Raw genomic sequence first — 22004 nt, 5'->3', positions numbered from 1 at the left:
CTCCTTGGTGCTTCTTAGTCCTCCTTAATGATTTCCTTGTGCTCAACCCTTATGTATCCTTCTTCAATGATGTGATCTTCAAGCTGCCTCTTCTTCTTGTTGTAGTCACCTTAGCTCTGATACCATTTTGAGAAATCTTGGGGGCAACTTAATTAGGTGATTTCTCTTATTTTGGTAACTGCTTGTGATGTATTTTTACTTAACTTGATTAGCTTCTTCTTTCACTTGATTATTATTATGTTCTTATCATCAAACAACTACCAAACTATGAAGATCAAATAGACAAGAGGACACAAAATGTAGGCTGCAAGCCAGGGCTAAAACCTCTCCTCTTGAGAGGAAAACCCACAAGAATTATTCTCTTCTTATAGAATGTTTAGATGACAAATTCCAAGACCTAAGGTCCTTGTCAAAGGCCCCTCAAGACCAAGTCAAACCTCTTCTTCTTGATGAACTTTTCCAGCTACTTTGACCTAGTAGCTTCTAGCAACTTCAACCCAACAACTTCCAACAACTTCAACCCAACAACTTCCAACAACTTCTAGCAACTTCGTCCCAACAACTTCCAACAACTTCGACCTTGCAATTTTTACCTAGCAACAACTTTGACTTCCCAACAACTTCGATTTCCCCAACAACTTCTTCTGCAACTTAGACTTCCCCAACAATTTCTTCTGTAACTTCGACTTCCCCAACAACTTCTGCAATTTTGGTCTAGCAACTACTTTAGAAACCCTAACATGAGAGAGAGAGAGAGAGGTCCAAAACTTCGATCTTTCTTCTCTATTTTCTTTTCCTTGATCTTCGTTCTTTTCCAACTTCTTTCTTGAGGAGATCGAACTTGTTTTCTTGCTGGAATGAATGTCTCTCAAATGAAGTAGAGGTTCCCTTATATATAGGCTTCTCAGGAGGTCGAATTGCTGCGCATGAGGCCGAATTGATCCTTCTTGTAGGCCGACTTGTTTGACAAGGTCTTGGAGGGTCTTTATGACAATTTTGACTTTACAAAAAAATTATTTACAAGGTACAACATGCCCAAAGGGGTCTTACATGTATGACAATGACTCTTTTGATTTCATAATTCTATGACAAACCTAGGAGCCCTCAATGGGTGCTTGACCTAAGAATAAATTTATCTTGAGCATGAAACCCGTGCATCAAGAATGACAATAATACTTTTCTTTTCTCTTTAATATCAAATATATAAAATCATGATTACAATAGAGTCAACATTATGAAGACTGAACCTAGTTACACATTTCAACATATGTAGCCCATCCGAGTTGTGTCTCTTTTGTTGGTTGATGCAAGCTCATGCAAAGGTATCTGAGTCATCTCTATAAAGGAATGACTGTAATACAATGATTGTAATGCGAAGTGCTAATGCAAGTTTACTTGTGACTACAATTCTAAGGAAGTAACGCAAATTCCCTTGCTAATTCAATGCGAGTTACTGTGGAACACAGTGCTGGTTAATACGTTTTTATTGAGGTTCTTTCTGTGGATCATCCAAGGTCACACCTTGAGGTGATTATGATCTGAATTGCTTCTTTTCCTTTTGATCTGTGATGCCTCTATGCCTTTGACAATGATCCAAAAACTCTCCCTAATGATGTGAAGTGATGCAAACAGTGATATGAAGGTTCTTTCTTGACATAATTGAGATGTGAACTCCCTTCAAGTGTACGAAAGTTGTCCTCTGAATTCTCTGAAGTATGATATGAGTTACAAATAGTGATCCGAATTATGACAACGACACTCTATTGTGATGGGATGTGATGCTAAGGCTAGACAATAATGTGAAGTAATCCAAAAGCAAAACTGTAATGTGAAGTGAGACAAAGGCAAGACAATAATGCGAGTTTCTTTCTGAGGGATCCAAAGATGCCTATCCGAAGTTACTTGTGACCATGATTTGAAGTTATCCAGATGCCCATTCGAGATGATCTTGAAAAGTGGTTCGAGATGCTCTATAGTATTTCGAGATGTCTCTACAGTGATCCGAAAACTACCCTGAGTGATGTATGGCTCATCTCTATGGACAAGTTCTCTCTATGGCAACATACTTCTAAGCAGAGCGTATTTTGAGCTCTATGATTATATGCAAATACAGTATCTCCTTTCTATACCTAATGAATGACATCAATAAAACCTACTTATCTGACCAAGAGGAACTGAGAGAAGAAATAAAGAAATCATTATGGTGCGCACTCCAGTCTTATGATTGAACGAAGATAATCCATGCCAACTGATGGAAAAGAACTCGATCTTTGGAAGAATGGATAATCAAGGATCGTATCATGCTTGATCTATGGGAAGACCGTATTGAGACCTTGTCGTAGAAGCAAGTCTGATTCCAGTAAGCAATCTTAAGGGGTTATAATACTCAAATACATGATAGAGAAAAGGTAAGGTTGCAGGAGGTATGTATAAATTTTGTGTGCATTTATGATCTGTTGTTCACTAGATGATGATTACTTGAAAGATAGAAAAGGACCTGCATAAATATAGATTAGAGATAGTGACATGTTGTTGATATGGTAGCACACCAATTAGTTCATTGCATGTGAAGACTAGATCAAGAAATGAAATAAAAGGCATGTCAATAATATAATTTGGGTTTTGCAGCTAACAACATGCTTGGAGTAGGTCTTGATGACTATAAAGAATCTAGGGTTTGTAGATCTTACAATTTGTAGTGTCTCGAAGGTTTTTGGTATCTAGGGTTTGTAAACTCTAGCTGAGAATTGGATTAGAAAAACCCTAGAAGCAAAAACCCTAACTAGTTATTTCTGTTGTAAAGAGAAAAACCTAGTTCTTAAGTTTGATAGGTATGTTAAGGTTGGTGAACAGGTTCAAGATTGAGAGGGAGCTAATCCTTCTCAAAAGATAATATATATCTCCTTATTTATTATCTTTGTGCCTTGTTCTTTATGTTCTTTCATGGTCTTCTAACAAAGGTTGTAGGTCAAGATAAGTTCTATCTAAAGCTTGATTTGAAGATGTAAGAAGTGGAAGAATGTGGCAAAGCATGAAGATGAAGAAAAAGGGAGCAATCTGAAGTTTACATCAAGGAAGTCGATTAGAGGGCAACAAGTTCACGTATCTCAGATGGAAAGAGGGAGTTGTAAAAGACCCTGATAGATACAATATTAATTGAAGCTTGGTAGAAAACCCAGAGAAGCTTGTGACCAAAAGAGATGACGTTTGATTTAGGGCAATGTCTTTAAGCTTGTTTGATGATATTGTACTAACAATTGTTTGATTCGATTTGGGAGCACATGGATTGAGTGGATAACACTTATGATGGCTTGGAATAACATGAGCGCAAAATTCTGTTGTGTAAGGAAGAAGGCACGTGCTAGTAGTTGTGAGGAAGTTTGGCTCCTGTAAGATGATAGATGAACCATTTGATGACAATTGCATGAATATTGTCAAAAAGATTGAAGTTTGATATGATATGGCGCTTTTAGGAGGCAAAAACCTTGTTATGATGATAGAATGTGAAGGAGTTTGGCTTCGTAAAATGTTTGACATCCAGGAAGGTCGAAGCTCAGATATGATGTAATGCGAGAAAGGAACCCTGCATCTACAACTATATCTCCATAGAAGAACAAGTAGTTGATGTATTGATGAAGTATGAGACAAGCTAAGACTTGTGGTTGCCTCCTTGGTTGAGAGGGAGTGATGGTGGACACTGTATTCTCCGTGTGTCATGCACTAGGCCAGGACTAACAAATGTAAGTCTAGTGAAGACACTGGTCGGAAGAATGGAGGATTGGATAAGCATATGAGACTGATACTCCTTGAGGATTTGAAATCCAAGATAGGTAGTAGTCTCGTGGACCAAACTCTTTGAGGATAGGATATGGTATCCAAGATAAGCGTAGTCGAAGAGGACCGATATTCTTTGAGATTGGGAATCCAAGATAAGAATAGTCCTGTAAGGACATACCTGTTGAACATCCAGATGGGGTATGGGCCTTGAGAGGCTGTGGTGATGGTGTGCAAATGTATGCCTCCCAACATACTGCTCTAATCTAGTGGGGGGTTAGAGCTTGTTAGTCAAGGCCTTGCTATATTGCAATTTGAGAATGCTGGTTATAATGTTGATGCTTGATGATGGCTTATCAATCCAAGCTCTTCTTATGAGAATATTTCAATTTGAGAGTATCCATGGTATCTTGTGGTAATTATGAATACCTCCCTAGTTAAGAGGGAGTGTTGAAAAATTGTAACTAGGTTTGGTCTTCATAATTATCATTATACTTGTATCATTATGTATTTTATGTAAAAAGCAAAAAGAATAAAAAAAGAGGAAAAATAAATTTTTATTATTGTTTCATTAGTTAAGCATGTTCTTCATGCTTCTAGAATTTGTTGAGTCAGAGTCCTATTTGGACTTTTTGTAATGAAAAAGAGAATAATTTTTTCAAAATGTATCTTGGTCAATTCACCGCAAGAAGCCAAGTCGGCCCTCTTAGATGACAAGAGGGCTCACTCAAAAGGTCTTTTTTTTACATGTTAGAACAACTATAAATTGGCATACGTCCTCCACCAAAAGAGAAAGCAATTCGGTGCATTTTTGTGATGAACTCTGAGGTATAGATATGTGAAATTCAGAGACTATCCTATGGTGAAGACATGCGAGTTTCTTGGGCTATCAATCTAAAGAAATGCGAGGTATCTGTGGAAGAACATATGAAGGGAAATGCAATTTTTTTGTGATAGAATGTATGGAAGAAATACAAATTTTCTATGACAGATGGTCTGAGATAAGAACGAGCTTTTTGTGGGATATGCGCTAAGTTTCATAGAAGTTTTTGTGATTGAAATTGATTCTATTTCCTAAGACTAAGATGATGAATTTGGAGGCCTTGATTTGGCATCTTGGAGGTTGAATTCTTGTTAGTCTTGGGTCTTGTATTTCTCACATTGATCTGATTCTATAAGAAGAGGAGATTTTTTGGGTTTTCCCCTTCAGGGGTTTTTGCCCTGGCTTGGAGCCTATATCTTGTGTCTCTTGTTCTCTGTGATCTTCGTATTTTTGAATTTTGGTAATTGCTTGATGAAAAGAAGAATAATACAAATAATAATAAATAAGCCAACAAATTCACTATTAATTATCATGACAGAGAAATCAATAAGCCTATCAATTTCTCAACAAAATCAATCTACGATTTTGTGGGCAGTCAACCCTAACTTCTGTGGTTTTTTGAAGGATTATATCACTCTCAGTAATATAGAACAAGTGCTATACTGTGCATCATTGGTTGAATCTACTATCCAATAGCTTATTGAAGTTTGGTTGAAGAATTATACTACTGTTGAAGATCCTTATATTGTGCATTACATAGACGGATGTCCACTATGAATACATAAAAATGTCTTGTTGCTGAATTATTGGATAACCCTAGACAAACATAAACCCTAGGGAAGAAAAAAAATACCCTAGGACATTACATCCCTAAGGTAGGATTACTGAGGCTATGGATTAGGGGCTCAAGGTAAAAATAAAACAATAGTTGTAATATAGTGTGTGGAAGTGGAAATGGAAATGGGAAAGGTGGTATGGAAGGGGAAGAACAAGGAAATGGGATAATGTGAGACTAGTGCCTACCAATTTATTGGGCTAAAAGAGTTTTGAAATATGCCATAATGAAAGGCCTAATTTGATACATTCACAACTACATAGAAAAGCATTAATATGGAGGGAAAAGGCTAGTTTGCCATATTTAACCTTATGGATGTGAGAACTAGTTTGTTACATTCGTATTTGATACTCAAGGAAAAAGGGACTAATGTGACACATTTAACCTTAGAGTGCCTATTGGAAATTATTAATCAGAGTTTCAGGATTTTATTTAATAATTTTTGGGGAATAAAAATTGTTAAGCTATAAATAAATTTGGACTAATATTGGAAATTTAACGTGGTATCAAAGCTACAGAAACTTTGAGGGAGAGATCTGAGATCACAAGGGTTTTAGAGCAAGAAGTTATTCCTTTTTACAACAACAATTTTTATTTATTTATTTATTTTGCAACTAGGGTCTTGTGGCCATGGTCGATTTGTGAAATGACATCAATGGACTTGAGATATGAAGACATGTTGGATGGGGCCACTAATTAATTTTAGTCCATGGAAGGAGCGGATCACTATTAGTCTGAAAATAAATGGTTTGTGGGATTTTGTAAACACAGAGATCCAGGGTCCTTTTGACCCTGCCTAAGCAGACGAACACAATTTGAAGGATGTGAAAGTGATTGGAACTATCTTGGATGGTGTGAGTGATTATATGGTTCCTCACATAACAAGGAAGGACACAACATGTCAAATGCGGGTAGTCTTAACTAATATTTATTAGAGTAAAAGTCAGAATAGGATAATGGTGCTCTGGGAGAAGTTGAACAACATCCGAATGAACAAATTAGAGACCATAACCTCATACGTCACTAGGATCTAGTAGCTCAGTTGTGAGAGATGTTGTGAGTGATTTGGAGCTAGTGAAGGCAGCTCTAGAGGGGATCCTATTCCTTGCTAGATAATAACTTCTAGATGGGATCCGGTTGGGGGATGACTTATCTAGGAAGAAATTTCAGAGAGTTCAATAACTGGTGGACAATGTAGAAGTGTTAGTGTGGATGAGGAACTTGCTCTTGCTGTGCAAGCGAAGAAGGACAACACCAAGAGAGCAACACTAAGAGACCTACATGTGGAGCTTGGAGACAACACCAAATATGTAGTAGAGGGCATTGGTAACATTGAGTTTCAGATGGATGTTCATGGAGGTGAACCAAGTGATGCTTGTATTAGGGTTGGAAGAGAATCTCCTTTCAATTTCAGCTATGGGGACAAAGGACTAGAGGTCAGGTTCCCAGGAGGTGAAGTAGTTGTTAGGCCAAAAGGAGCTAATCCCAACAAGAGGCGAGACATAGGGAGCAGGGAGAACAACTTATATCTGTTGCGAGGATTGCCGGTGAAGGCTCTTGTACATGAGAGTAACAACCAAAGTGAGTTTAGGCATAGGAGGATGGGACACCTACACTACATGGCTCTTTGTATGTTATAGAGGAAGGTTACAGGTTTTTCGGAGACCAAGGTGGAGCAAGAGGGAGTGTGCAAAGGGTGTGTGCTTGAGAAGAATGCCAAGGCAACGTTTCCTCACAATAAGGATCTTGTACATGAGAGTGACATCCACAGTGAGCTTTGGCAAAGGAGGATGGGACACTTATACTAGAGGGCTCTTCCTATGTTACATAGAATGGTTACAAGTTTTCTAGAGATCAGGGTGGAGCAAGAGGGAGTGTGCAAAGGGTGTGTGCTTGGCAAGCATGCCAAGGCAATGTTTCCTCACAGTGAGACTAGGTCCAAGGGGATATTGGACTTGGTGCATTCAGATATATGTGGTCCTATGTTAGTGGAATCAATCACAGGGTCTAGCTACTTTGTGACATTCATAGATGACTATTCTAGGAAGACTTGGATCTACTTCCTGAAGACCAAGGGTGAGGTCTTTGGTCGATTTCAAGAGTTCAAAGCTCTTGTGGAGAACTAAACCGAGAAGAAGATTAAGGTACTAAGATTTGATAATGGGGGCGAGTATACCTCCAATGAGTTTCAGGATTTCTACAGGGAGGCAAGGATCAAGAAGGAACTCATAGTGCCTTACAACCCTCAGTAGAACGGGGTTGCCGAAAGGAAGAACAAGACGACAGTGGAAGCATTTAAGGCAATGATCTATTATCAATACTTGTTTATGTTTTTGTGGGTAGAAGTTTGCAATACAACTGTTTATTTGCAAAACATGGTCCTCACAAAGTATTGGAGGATAAGACTCCTAAGGAGATGTTTAAAGGAGTGAGATTGTAGGTGAGTCATATGCGCATCTTCGACAATCTAGTTTATGTCTACATTCCTATAGAGAATAGGACTAAGCTGGAGCCCTCATCAGAGAAGGGTATTTTGTGGGCTATGGTGAGATCTCAAAGGCCTATAGGGTTTACATTCCAGGGCAAAGGAAAGTCATCGTCAGCCAGGATGTTAGATGTGAGGAAGGAAGCACATTTAGGAGGTCTCATGATAATGGAGCCAACAGGGGTAGAGGATCATGATTGAGAGGATTCTAAGGTTGAGTAGGGACTAACAACAACAACACCAACAATAGGGACACAACTTATAGACCTAGAAGAATGAGATGTTCCTTCGAGTTGTACCAGGAGGAGGTCGAGATGGACCGAACAGACCTTGAGAGATGATGAGGAGCATGTGGAGGCACCTAGCAGTACTTTTAGGCAAAGTAGACCACCAATGACGTTTTCTAGTTATTTGGCCTTGCTGATCAACATAAGTGAGTTTTAGCCTTCCACTTTTGAAGAGGTGACATATCAACAGGTTTGGAGGGATGCCATGGTGAAGGAGTATAGCTCCATCATGAGGAATGATGTTTGGGACATAGTGTCGATGTCAAAGGGAAAGTCTATGGTCACTTCTTGATTGGTCATCAGGATCAAGCATGTCGCTGATGGCAGTGTCAAGAAGTACAAAACGAGGTTTGTGGCGAGAGGGTTCTCCCACAAGGAGAAAGTTGACTATGAGGAGACATTTGCTCCTATCTCCAAAAATCCATCTATTAGGGCGGTCATATCTATTGCTTCAAAGATGAAGTGGGGGATACATCAAATGGATGTGAAGATTGCCTTCCTCAATGGGGTGATTGAGGAAGAGGCTTATATTGAGCAGCATCAAGGCTTTGATGTGCATGGGATAGAGTCTCATGTATGTAGGTTGAAGAAATCCTTTTATGGTCTGAAGTAGGGTTCGCATGCATGGTATGTAAGGATCAATGGATATTTTCTTGGTTTGGGCTTCTCATGAGCTATGTCACATGGTTTGGGTTCGAGTTCGAGTTCAACAACAATTAAGTTCAATTCGAATTCAAATTTTCCTAATAAGGTTTGCATGAGGTTCGTCATTAAATTATATATATATATATATATATATATATATATATATATATAGAAATAAATATAATATAAACTTTATTTAAATTTAATATATAACCTAATATCATATTCATATAATTTTTTTAATATTTACAATACAAATAAAGTTGCTCCTCATAAGCACTTACTTATATATATCACTGTTTTAAGAAACGACCGTTTCGAAACCGAAATGGTTGGGTTGATCTGAGCCAAAGCCTCCACCCATGACCCGGCCTTTGGAACGGTCGAGGTTGGCCGAGTCAGCCATGACTCGGCCGAGTCACAACAAACCGCCCAGCAACACGTATTACAACAATTTTATAAAATTTTAATGGATTTTTAAATGGCTTTTTGGTTGGTTTGGACTCCAAATAGTTATATGAATTTGCTAAATGATTTTTGGGGTCCATTTCCCCCCCCCCAAACCCTATTTAACACACCCCAAGTGCTCTCATTCACTCACATCAATCTTATGCATTTGAGTGAGAGTCTTCTTTAAGAATTAGTGAGCAGTTCTTGAGCTTGTTTTGGAGCAGCAGTGAGGAGTCTTGGAGGAGCATTGTAGCTGGAGTGAGGAGCTTCTTGGGCAGCCATTTGGAGCAGCATTGAGGAGTTGATTCTTGGAGCAAGCTTGAGGAGGCAGTTTGTGCCTGGAGGTATTTTTTTTCACCTCTATAAATTTGTTTTTGCTTAGTAAATTTTAGGTGCATATCTAGAAATCTTAGAGAGTGTTTTTTGTCAAATAAATGAACATTGAATCAAGGTTTTTTTTTTTTTCATTTTCAGATTGTTTGCTTTCATTTCCTAGTCAAAAAATGGCACCTACAGCAAGAGATCCTGCTTGGGCATATGTTGAAATGGTTGATAGTCAAATGCAATGCAAATTTTGCCATAGAAAAATTAAGGAAGGTCCTGGGGGCATTAATAGGCTGAAACAACACTTGGCAGGGATTAGAGGCCAAATTACCCCATGTACCTCACCAGAAATTGGGGAGATTAGGAAGAATTTGTTGGCCAGCTTTGAGAAATTTAAAGAAGATAAGGCTAGGCAAAGAGACATACAGGCTGAAATTGGGAGGAAGAGGGAGATACAAAAAATGATGGCTGCCAACCCCCATTATGATTTTGAGGGTTCTTCCTCTATCCCTGAAATTGATACATCCAACCCTTTCCGATATGTTCCTCCCTCTTTTGGTTCTGTTCAAGATAAGGGAAAGGGTAGAATGAAAAAGGGTGATGTGACTATCAAAAGTTATTTCACTCCCTCCTCTCCATCAGATGCACATGGTCCTGAAGTTAGTAAAACTCAAATACAACCCACTTTAGATGACCATTGGAAGAAAGAATTGAGGGAGACTGCTTGTGAGTACATAGCTAGATGTTGGTATGATGCTGATATCCCCTTTAATGCTGCTCGTTCACCATATTATGAGCCTATGTTTGATGCCATACATGCTGCTGGAAAAGGCTTCAAAGGCCCTACTATGCATGAGCTAAGGGGGTTTCGTTTGCAGAAAGAAATTCAATCCATTAATGAGTATTTGCAAGAGTTCAGGGACTCATGGGCAAGAACAGGGTGTACCATCATGTCAGATGGATGGACTGATCAAAGAAACCGTACCATCATAAACTTTCTTGTCTTTTGCCCACAGGGAACCATGTTTTTAAAATCAGTTGATGCATCTGACAAGGTAAAAGATGGCCACTTGTTGTTTCAGCTATTGGATCAGGTTGTTGAGGAGGTGGGGGTGGCTAATGTTGTTCAAATCATCACAGATAATGCCTCTAACTATGTTCTTGCTGGTAAACTGTTAGAGGAAAAACACAAGACCATCTTTTGGACCCCATGCGCTGCACATTGCATAGACCTCATGCTTGAGGATATTGGAAAATTAGATTGGGTCAAAAACACTATAGATCATGCCAAAAGCATAACAAAATTTATCTACAATCATACATTGGTTTTGAGCCTCATGAGGAAACACACTGGGGGCAAGGATATTATTAGGCCCGCCATCACTAGATTTGCTACACATTTTTTGACATTACAATCTATGCTTTCCCAACATAGAAACTTGCAAAAGATGTTTTCCAGTGATGAATGGAATCAAAGCAATTGGTCTAACAAACCAGAAGGCAAAGAATTGAAAAGGAAAGTCCATGAAGAAACTTTTTGGAGAAAGGCAGCAGAGATTGTGAAGCTTGCTGAGCCACTAGTTAAGGTGTTGTGGTTGGTGGATGGGGAAAGGTTGGCTATGGGCTTCATTTATGAGGCTATGGATCAAGCAAAGGAGCAAATAAAGACGATATACAAGGATAGAGTGGCAAAGTATGGGCCCATTTGGGCAATCATTGATGAAAGATGGAACAATCAACTCCATCGCCCTATACATGCAGCTGGGTATTTTTTGAACCCACGGTATCATTATAAAGCTAAGGAGTCAGGAGCTTTGACGGGGGAGGTCAGAGATGGACTGGTTGATTGCATTGAACGCATGATCCCATTGGAGTCTGATCAGCTGGAGATACACCGGGCCAATATTTTCAGCAATGCAGCAGGTACCTTTGGGAAGAACCTAGCAAAGATTGCAAGAGAAGCAGATGAGCTAGGTAAACAAAAATTTCAATTTTCAAATTCTTAATAGTTTTACTTTTTTTTTTAAAGTTTGTTAAATTGTTTATAATTTGAAAGTTAGATATAATTTGTAATTTTGTTGAGCTAACTCATTACACTCCTATGTTTTTTGCAGCACAATGGTGGGAGCCCTTTGGTGGCCATTGTCCTGAATTGCAAAGGTTTGCAATTCGTATTTTGAGTCAAACTTGCAGTGCATTTGGGTGTGAGCGCAATTGGTTTGTCTTTGAGAGGATTCACACAAAGAAGAGAAACCGTTTGGATCAAAAACGGTTAAAGGATCTAGTTTATGTCCAATACAACCTTCGGCTCAGACGAAACCATTTGCTGAACAAAAGACCTGATTCAGATCCCATTGTGTTGGAAGACATTGATCCAACATCAGATTGGGTAGTGGAGAGTTGTCCAGTAGAGTTTGATCCTGATGAGGATCTTGATGTAGATTTAGATATGGAGACATCAGTTGAACTTGAACATGTTGTTCAACTTCAGCCTGTTCAGTTGAATGTAGATCCCAATCCACCAGCCTCAGTCTCACAGCCAGCAAGGACTCCAGTTGTAGGTGCTTCCTCTGCTCAGCCACGACAGAAGCGCAGCCGCATATCTACTCTATCTCAGCTTGCATCTGCTGCAGTTGCACAGCCTGCTAGTGGTACCACTTCTACAGTTGCAGTTGGAGATGATGATGATGAGGAGGAGCCATGGGGCCCCCTGTCTGACTCTGATGATGATGATCCAGAGATTGATCGACATGATCTTGGCTCCTCTGACAGTAGCTACTAGCCAGTAGTACTAGTACTGGAGTCTGGTCACCGTCACAGTTTACTTTTGTTGTAGAGGCCATTACTAGCCTCCTTGGTTATGTGTTTTTTGTTTTGAGTCTTTGACCATGTATGACAGTTGACTATGTATTGCCATTGGGTACCATTTTGATATAAAGGATTGGTTCATGAGCCTACTTTGATCATATGTTGTCTTCCATCTATATTATAATGCTGTGTGTTTGGAAACATGAATGAAAATCTTTAAAATTATGTTTTTTTATAAAAAAAAAATATTTAATGTATTTTTTACAACGACCGAGTCATTGAAATCGAGCCGGCCGAGTCATTACCGTTTCGGAGTCGGAGTCGGAGTTAAAACTATGATATATATATATAAAACATAAAATTTAATTAAACTTGAAGTATAACCCATTCTAATATTAATATATTAATTTTTTAATATATAAAATAATATATATTGTGTAAATTAGTTATAAAACATGTTAACTAACTTCAAATTGGAAAACTATAAAATTAAATTAAATTAAATATATAATTCATTACAATATTACTATATTATTTTTTAACATATATCAAAGAGTATGTATAAAGTAAATTATACAACTATCTCAATGTAAAGGGATAATGCTTATTGCGAAAGTGACGATCCGCTTTGTGTGAGTGCAAGTACATTGATATTCACACTTCTTGTCACACACTTCACGTACAATACTACAATCGTTGTATTTTGGAGCTGCGATGGCCCTCATACAACATATCTTGGGTGCCTTGTGCGCATTTTCATCACAATGATGCTTGTGTGCTTTTTAATTATAGTGGTAAAAATTGAATATAGATGACCATATTAGTTGTCATATAAACCCTTCATTTGCATGCTTGATAACCCAAATTGAATTAGTGAGGTGAATTTAAATGAAACATTAAAATTAGAAGAGATTTAAACTCCAAAGCTAAAATACCGCCGACCCTGTGACATAAAATAATGCAAAATCAAACAGAAAAGAAAACCTAGCTGAATTTTATCAAATCTAATCTGAACTCAGATATTTTTGAGGTTCGCCAAATTTCAAACATGAAGGTTAAAATTTGGCAAAACTTGTGACATTTCTCATGAGTGAAGCAAACTCCAACTTGTACTATGTAATTGTTGAGGGTGAATCACTTATCTTGGTCCTCTATGTGGATGATTTATTCATGACGGGATCAGAGAAGCTCATAAGGATGTGCAAGGAGGACCTTGCTTCGAAGTTTGAGATGAAGCACATTGGTTTGATGTATTGCTTTTTGAGATTGCAGGTGTGGTAGTAGCCAAGAGAGATTTTCCTATGGCATGGAATGTATGCAGTTGAGATCCACAAGAGATTTCAGATGGAGGACTGTAGGCTGAAGTCCACACCTATTGCTACCAACTTGAAGAAGCTATAAGTGCTTTTGAGGGAGAGTTGGTGGACCCCACATTGTATAGGCAACTGATTAGGTCCTTAATGTATTCGGTCAACACTAAGCTGGGTATCTGTTTTGCTGTGAAAACACTTAGCTAGTTCATGGCGGAGTCGAGATAGGTTCATTGGGTGGAAGCGAAGCATGTGTTGAGATACATGTGAGATACAATGGACTTTGGATTGAGATATGTTGGACTTAGTGGAGTAGAGTTGTAGGGGTACACAGATTCATATTGGGCTGGGAGTGTTTGTCCGTGTTTGGATGTTTCAACTTGGTATCAACCATGATCTTGTGTTGTAGCAAGAAGCAACAATTAGTGTCACTTAGCTCAACAAAGGCAGAGTACATGACAATGAGTTTGGCAAGTTGTGAAGCCATATGGCTTAGCGGGATGCTCACAGGGTTATTTAGTCTTGAGTTGGATCTCATTGTGATTCACTATGATAATCAGAGTTGCATTAAGCTCTTTGAAAATCCTGTGTTTGATGACAAATCCAAACATATAGAGATCATATATCACTTCATCAAAGACAGGGTCGAAAGAGGTGTTGTGAGATTGCAATACATTTCCATAGAGGAGTAGGTGGTAAATATTCTCACCAAGTCTCTAGTAAAAGGGAAGTTCATGTTTTACAAGAAGAAGCTAGGGGTAGTGGAGAATCCCTTCCTTGTTAGGAGGGACTCGGGAGTGCTGAAGTTCTTGGTAGCTTCGGAAGGTCTTCTACATGAGCTTGGTGTTGTAGCATGTAGGAGATGGTCGATTGCTTCTTTAGGTGTTTGCTAAGTGGAGTAAGTGATTTGATGTAACAAACAAGGTTCGTATACTTAGAGGAATGCTCTGATACTAATGTAACAAACAAAGTTCGTATACGCAGAGGAATGCTCTGATACCAATGTAACAAACAAAGTTTGTATACGCAGCGGAATAATTCAGAAGAATTGAAATATGTTTGGACAAGTAGTAATTGTATATAAGAATTGTTGAATGTATAAAAGATGCGTGAAATGATTACAATGAGGGGCTAGGCTAGGCAGGTGCTCTTAAATAAATGGTCATGTCTCTAAGACATGCCTTTTCATTACTAACTAACTATTAGTTATTGGATTTAAGAGATCTGTGGCTTGTGTTTTTTGAATCAGTGATCGGAGAATCCACAGTTTGAACATCTTTATACCAACGTTTCAAATCCCAAGTGGGATCCATCATCATTCTTCAGCCCTGATGATGGATCCCACTTGGGATTTGAAACGTTGGTATAAAGATGTTCAAACTGTGGATTCTCCGATCACTGATTCAAAATAACTATTAGTTAATTAATTATTATTTATTATTAATATATTTTATATTTACATTTATTATTTTATTATGAATTATATTCATAACATTGCCCCTCTCTTCAAAAAGCTTTGTCCTCAATGCTTACTGATGAAGGGGCTGAATCTCTTTTTCCGTTTCGAATATCTTCTCGTCTTAGAACTTTCATCTTTGTTGATACAAGGCGATATAATCCTCTGAGTGATAAACAAAATTGTCGGACTAAGAATGGATCTGACCATCCTAGATTAATCTTCTGTGGAATTTCCGATGATTGGAAATTTGTAGTGAATTGTTATCATAGGATTGGATTCTCCAAAATTCAGTGTTCCTTGGAACATAAATCTGTTGCTTTCATTCTAAATGGTTCGAATAGGTAGACTGACTTAGTTGTCTGCTCTTGTGATTCGAATGTCTATAAGGAGTTCTTGAAGTTTGATTTCGCCCTAATTTGTTTGTGGTTATTTCTTGATTTACTTCAAGCATTGTTGTTGTTGAGTTGGTTACTAAATCATCACTGGGAATTTCCATTGTTTGAACTGCAACATCTTCTATTGGTCTCTCATCTTCTTGAGTTGTGATATTGACTGGATCGGTTTTTGTTCCTTTATTTTCTACTTGGACTGTTACAACTGGAGACCTCAATACTTCTTCTTGAGTAAGTTGTTCTTAACTTGTCATTTAGTGCCTTCTTGTCACTTTTAAGCTTCTTTATTTGCTTAAGAAGGTTTTGGTTATGTTTCCTTAGATGTGAAAGTTCGTCATTTTCTGAATCGTTGACTTTGTCCTTAGTATCATTCTCTTTTATCTTTAATACTTTTGATTTGTTCTAATAACTTTGATTCAAGGTTTTTAAACACAAATTTTCTTCTTCCTTTTGCGATATACTCTTGTTGAATTTCTTCTTGAGACATTCATTTTCTTCATCTAATTTTTTTCTGGTATCTTTGGACTTCTTGACCTTCTCAAGTGATTTTTTTATTATGGTCTCTTAGACGCCAAATTTTGTTGTTCCTTTATGTTGATTCTTTATAAAATTGATTTTGAGGTCTTTATATTTCTTTTCTGATGTTTCATTCTTTTGTTGTAGTTCTGTGAGTTCTTTTAGTCTTTTCATTTGCATCTGCTCATTATCTTGACGTTCTTCTGTACTAAATAATCTTCCACATGCTGGACAACTTAATTTGCGATTTTTTTGAATATATGTATATCCAACTTCGTTTAGACAAAATGGACATTCAGTCCAAAATGTTGACTTGATTATATGACTCATCTTTCCTTCTTTCATTTGCTGATTATAATCCATTCTTTTTGGTTCAAAAATTGACCCCACTTCTATTTTTAATCAAAATACCATAATATTTTTCTTTTTATTTTTATTTGTATTTTTATTTATTTTTAAATATAATTATAATTATAACTATTATATAATTATATAGTTATAACTTATAATTATACATTGATATAACTGTATTAATTTATTACTGTGATATAGTATCAAAAATTATTAGTTTGTAATGGTATCTACCGAACCCAATTGGACGTGACCATGAGAAAGAAAAGACGTGATAGTTGACTTTGCGAAATACTTGGATGGAGAATTGGCGTGCCGGAATGACAGGGGAACAACCAATGGAAAGGTCGATAGTATAAATAATCGATGATGGGACAACTAACGGTCAAGGAAGAGATGGTGGTGAAGGGACAGACGAACGGTTAGAAGACTATGCTAGGAGGAATATTGTTGGCGTGAGGGTAATGCGGTTTTGGTGTGCAGTTGGTGCGATTGCTGCAAACAGAGAAAATCATGCGGGGGCTGCGAGCAACCAAAGTTTTGCTCGAATGGTGGATGTGCGGTCGTTAGGCAATTGTTGTGGCTGTGACTGAGCAAGGGTGTGACTACTCGATGTGTTCGGTGGTTGCGTGAAGCAAGTGGTACTAGTTTGCTGTGGTATGTGTCAAAGATGGCATTGACTTGTTGTGGCATGCGGTGATTGTGGAGAATCAGCGCTGCGTCTTATTGTAGTGGCAAAGCGGGCTGGTCAAGTTGCTACGACATATTGGCCTTGTTGTGACAGGATAACGACGGAGGCTGGAACTTGAACTCGGTGGAGGCAGTAGTTGGTGGGTGTGGTTGTGCGCTGTCTTTCATCGGGTGTGGCTGACGCCTGGTTTAGCCGAGTTAGAATTTGGTGTGACAAGAGCCGCAAGGACTTCCACAGGTGGCGATATATATATATATATATATATATTTTTTTTTTTTTTTTTTTTTTTTGAATTTTTTGATTATATATATATTTTTTTAAATGTAATTTTGTTTTATTATTATTATTATTATTTTTTAATATATATATATATATATATATATTTTTTAATTCTCCTCTTTTTTTTTTCCTCTTGTAATAATTCTCTTTTTTTGTATATATTATTTTATTTAATTTTATTATTATTATTTTTTTAAATGTAATTTTTTTAATTTTTAAACTTTATCTATAAAATGACGAAGGGCCTCTAATGAAGTCGGCGACAGAGAAACTCCAACTGCTCTAGCTAAAAGTTTTGATCGAAACGACAAGGGACTTTGACGATTACTTGATGGCCACATGCCTGGTTATTAGACACCGTGGCTTTGGTACCACTGTAACGAACAAGGTTAATAATTCTCCTCTTTTTTTTCCTTTTGTAATAATTCTCTTTTTTTTTGTATATATTATATTATTTAATTTTATTATTATTATTTTTTTAAATGTAATTTTTTTTATTTTTTAAACTTTATCTATAAAATGACGAAGGGCCTCTAATGAAGTCGGCAACAGAGAAACTCCAATTGCTCTAGCTAAAAATTTTGATCGAAACGACAAGGGACTTTGATGATTACTTGATGGCCACAGGCCTGGTTATTAGACACTGTGGCTTTGGTACCACTGTAACGAATAAGGTTCATATACTTAGAGGAATGCGTTGATACCAATGTAACGAACAAAGTTCATATACGCAAAGGAATGCTCTAACACCAATGTAACGAACAAAGTCCGTATACGCAACGAAATAATTCAGAAGAACTAAAATATGTAAGTATCCATCGTTGTAGAAGTAGTAATTGTATATAAGAATTGTTGAATGTATAAAAGATGTCTGAAATGATTACAATGAGGGCCCGCTTATATACCTAGGTAGGTGCCCTTTCATAAATGGTCATGTCTCTAAGACATGCCTCTTCATTACTAACTAACTAACTATTAGTTAATTAATTAATATTATTTATTATTATATTTTATAATTACGTTTATTATTTTTATATGAATTATATTCTTAACAATTGACTTCTTTCCTAAGTCTAATTTAGGAAAAATACAATAATTAAAGTCAATTAAGTACTGTTGACTATAAAGCCAAAGTACTAGGGATAAATAGTAAAATTATTTAAGTGACTTAGATATGATCTCAACCGTAGCTCTGAAGTGAGGCGAGATCTAATCTCAATTGTCAATCACTTAAGAGATTAGGGTTAGGGATTTGGTTGAATGAAGTTATAAAATAAGCCCAATGGAGAGGTGAAGACACACAAGTGGAGGAAGCGATTTATCTAGAGTGAGAGGCTTTGCTACAGTGAAGAGAAGGGAGGAAGAGTGCAGGGAAATTTTGGGAGTATTTTCAGGTCGAGTTCAGGAACTTGAGAGGCCGAGTAGCTGAAGCACAAAGGAGGTCGAGTTTATGAAATCGAGAGGCTGAGTAGCTGAAGTGCAAATGAGACAGACTTGTAGAGAGGCTGATTTATCCATTGCGCTGATTTTCTTGAGTGTGTTGGGGTTGTATGAGGAGGAAAGGAGAGGGCTGATTTGCTGGTTGTATGCTGAGTTTCTCTAGTGCTGAATTCTTTAGGAGGCTGATTTCTTGGAGGGCTGATTTCCTTGGACTTAGTTTTCTAGTGGGGACTGAGTTACAAGTTCAAGCGGTGCAATTTTTTTATGTATTTTTCTCTGTGGGTCTAGGCCCAGATTTTCCCGAGGATTTTAATGAAGGAAAATTGTTATGGGTGTATACTTACTGTTGTGATGTGATTGATCTCTCTGATTTTATTTTTCCGTTGCAAATATTTTATTTCAGAAGTTAAATACCAGTGATTTTATTTTCACAGCAATTCAGAATTTTATTTAATAATTTTCTGGGAATAAAAATTGTTGAGGTATAAATAAATCTGGACTGGTATTAGAAATTTAACATTTTATGCATCATCGGGTAATACAAAACCTCAGATTTAGGCTCTGTTTTGACACCTTCATCTCCAAGACATAGGCCTCTAAATTGTCCTCTCCTCATGTTCACACTGCTGTTAGGAGTGCTCTAAAGCCCAGGTTTTTGTCCTTCCTGCACTCTTACCAGCATTTTGGCCAAACCCTCAAAGGCTGCCATCATTTCATACATTGGAATAGAGAAGCTGTGTATCAGACCTTTACTGAGATTCTACCGGCACCTTCACAAGTACAGCTTTCTTGAGTGCATCAAATGTCTTGCATTTTAATAGCTGTCAAGTCTTCAGAGTTTACACTCTACTTTCTCCTCCACAGGTTAGCAGGAAACTGCTCTTATATCACTTGTGAGAGGTACCATATTTTTCTCTTCTCAGCAATGCAGAAAATTGGTACCTGAAAATGTTCCAAATTAAAGAGTACCTGAAAACAGACTGGATGTGCTGATTCATACTAGGAAACCATAACTTCAATCCACAATCAGGGAAGCTTTTTGCAAGCTCCAAACCCCAAAAGCTGCTCTGCAGCAGTAAGCTAAACTCAGCAGCAGTAAGCTAAACTCAGCATGAAAGCAGCAGTAAGCTAAACTCAGCACGAAAATTGACAAAAATTCTCCTTATTCACACTTGCATGTCGCCTTTTGAATAATGGAATTCTTCTTTGAGAACTAAAATGGGCACTGAACAGACAACTAATTCTGACTTAACAATACTTTTCCCATGCACAAGGGCGACTGAATTGGATTAATCACTAGCAGCCCACAAATTGTGGTTCTTAATTTATTCTGACTAGCTAATCACCAACTAAACTAAACACTTGTTAGTAACTGCAACTGTTATCTTTAAATTTAACTAATTGTTTAATAACTTTACTAGAAGTAAACATTGCTGCCTGAATTTCATCAAGTCATTCTAAATATCAGCAACTGCCATAGCTTTCAGCAAACTATTCCAATTTCCAGATAACTTGATTGTTACATCCTCCACAAGCACATATCAATATCTCCTGCAGGGAGGTAGACACTTGTTAAAACTTAAAATTGGCAACTAGGGTTCCACCTTGGGACAGCTCATTTGATGGAGATGATGATTGCAGTGGATTCTTCTTTTCGAGAGGTCCAAGATTGATATAGAGATCATCTCATTCGGACAAGCAGAAGTGTGATTTTGAATTTATGTCCACACATGTGCAAATTGTTCAGGTCGGCCCCATCATCATGTAGGCTCAAGAAGCCCAATGGATGTGTCTCTTCACCCACGGGCCACAACAAATTGTATAAATACAAGAGACTTCACACCTCATTTGACACATTCATCACTCACACATTCTTCTCTCTTCATCTAATTGGTTCATACAACATTGGGCAGCTTCATAAAACCGAGAAATTCTAGGTTATTTGACCTTCGTTGACTTCATGGTTGACTGCTGTTTGAATGCAGAAAAATTACAGCAGTTTTCTATCTCCTTTGACTGAGTTTGACCAAGCTGCTTTGGGCTGAACTTATCCTCCTGATCAGGCCAAGTTTGACTGAGGAAGACCGAGTTGTTTTGGGGATGATTTGCTGCTGTTTTGACCAGTGTTGACTTTCAGGTTAGGGCTGAAGTTTGACTGCAGTTGACTACAGAAATTTACAGGGCTGTTTTGACTTTGTATTGGGCAAGTCAATTTGACTTTTGTACTCTCTCTCTGCTGAACTTTTTATTTAATAATTAGAAGAATTGATCAAAGGGTTTTCCCCACTTTGGGGTTTTCCCCTGGCATCCGCCAAATCTGGTGATTGAGGAAATTGTGATAAGCATAAAACATACAACTGTTAATGAAAATTAACAACAGTCTATGGATCTCTTCGAAGGAACCAATTAGATCAGCAAGATAAGGATACCTTTCACACCTGGAGGCAGAATCACTAAGTTGGAGGAAATGTCTCCCCAATGTTTCTGGCTTGGAAATACATTTCAAAGTGGCTCAAAACATCTTGCCCAAAACAAAGTGCATTTTGGGCCCACAAAAATGCTTAAAAGGTTCATGGGATCCACAAGCACACAAATACTTATTGACAGGAAACAGTGGTGAATTAAGCCAAAAACCATTCTAATATTCTTGAACATTTTATTCAAATTTTTAAGATAACATGCTATTTAAAAATACATTTTTTGAAATATTTATTATTTTCATAACTTGCTTCCTGGGAGCATTTTGTGTTTTGATTGTAAAGAATTTTCTGTAAATATAAGTTGTATCTAAAAACAATTTATTTTTTAAATACTGTGTTTTTGTGTCAATTAAATTTGTGGGAATCATATTTTCATGCTATACTTATTTTAGAAACTTGTGCCTCTTTTCACACTTCATGCAACATAGACTAAAATATAGAAGGTAAAAGAACCAAAGATAGGCCTGATTTCTGAATATCCTTTCAAGATATAGTGGGTCAGCCCCAAGCTCAGCCTGGATGATACACTAAGCAATAATATGCTTGCAACAAATGAGACACTGAAGTATGAGAGTCTACAGTTTCTCCATACAATCCCACTCAACTCTACGGAGATTAGGCTCTTAAAACTTTTTAGCATAGAGAGCTGTTGCTT

The 22004-nt window shown here is 37.5% G+C and overlaps 1 protein-coding gene across 1 annotated transcript in view; it reads left to right on the top strand.

The window, feature by feature from the left end:
- Window positions 1-22004, top strand: part of LOC149153251 (26S proteasome regulatory subunit 7A) — a 96763-nt gene that overhangs the window by 52068 nt on the left and 22691 nt on the right. The gene's annotated exons all lie outside the window — the stretch shown is intronic.

Source organism: Pinus tabuliformis, chromosome 9 (genome assembly GCF_031772625.1).
Source record: "Pinus tabuliformis cultivar Carrire ecotype Pingquan chromosome 9, CPIR1, whole genome shotgun sequence".
NCBI classification, from domain to species: domain Eukaryota; kingdom Viridiplantae; phylum Streptophyta; class Pinopsida; order Pinales; family Pinaceae; genus Pinus; species Pinus tabuliformis.
Note: the sequence above shows the minus strand (reverse complement) of the source record. Positions and strands in the feature narration are given on the sequence as shown.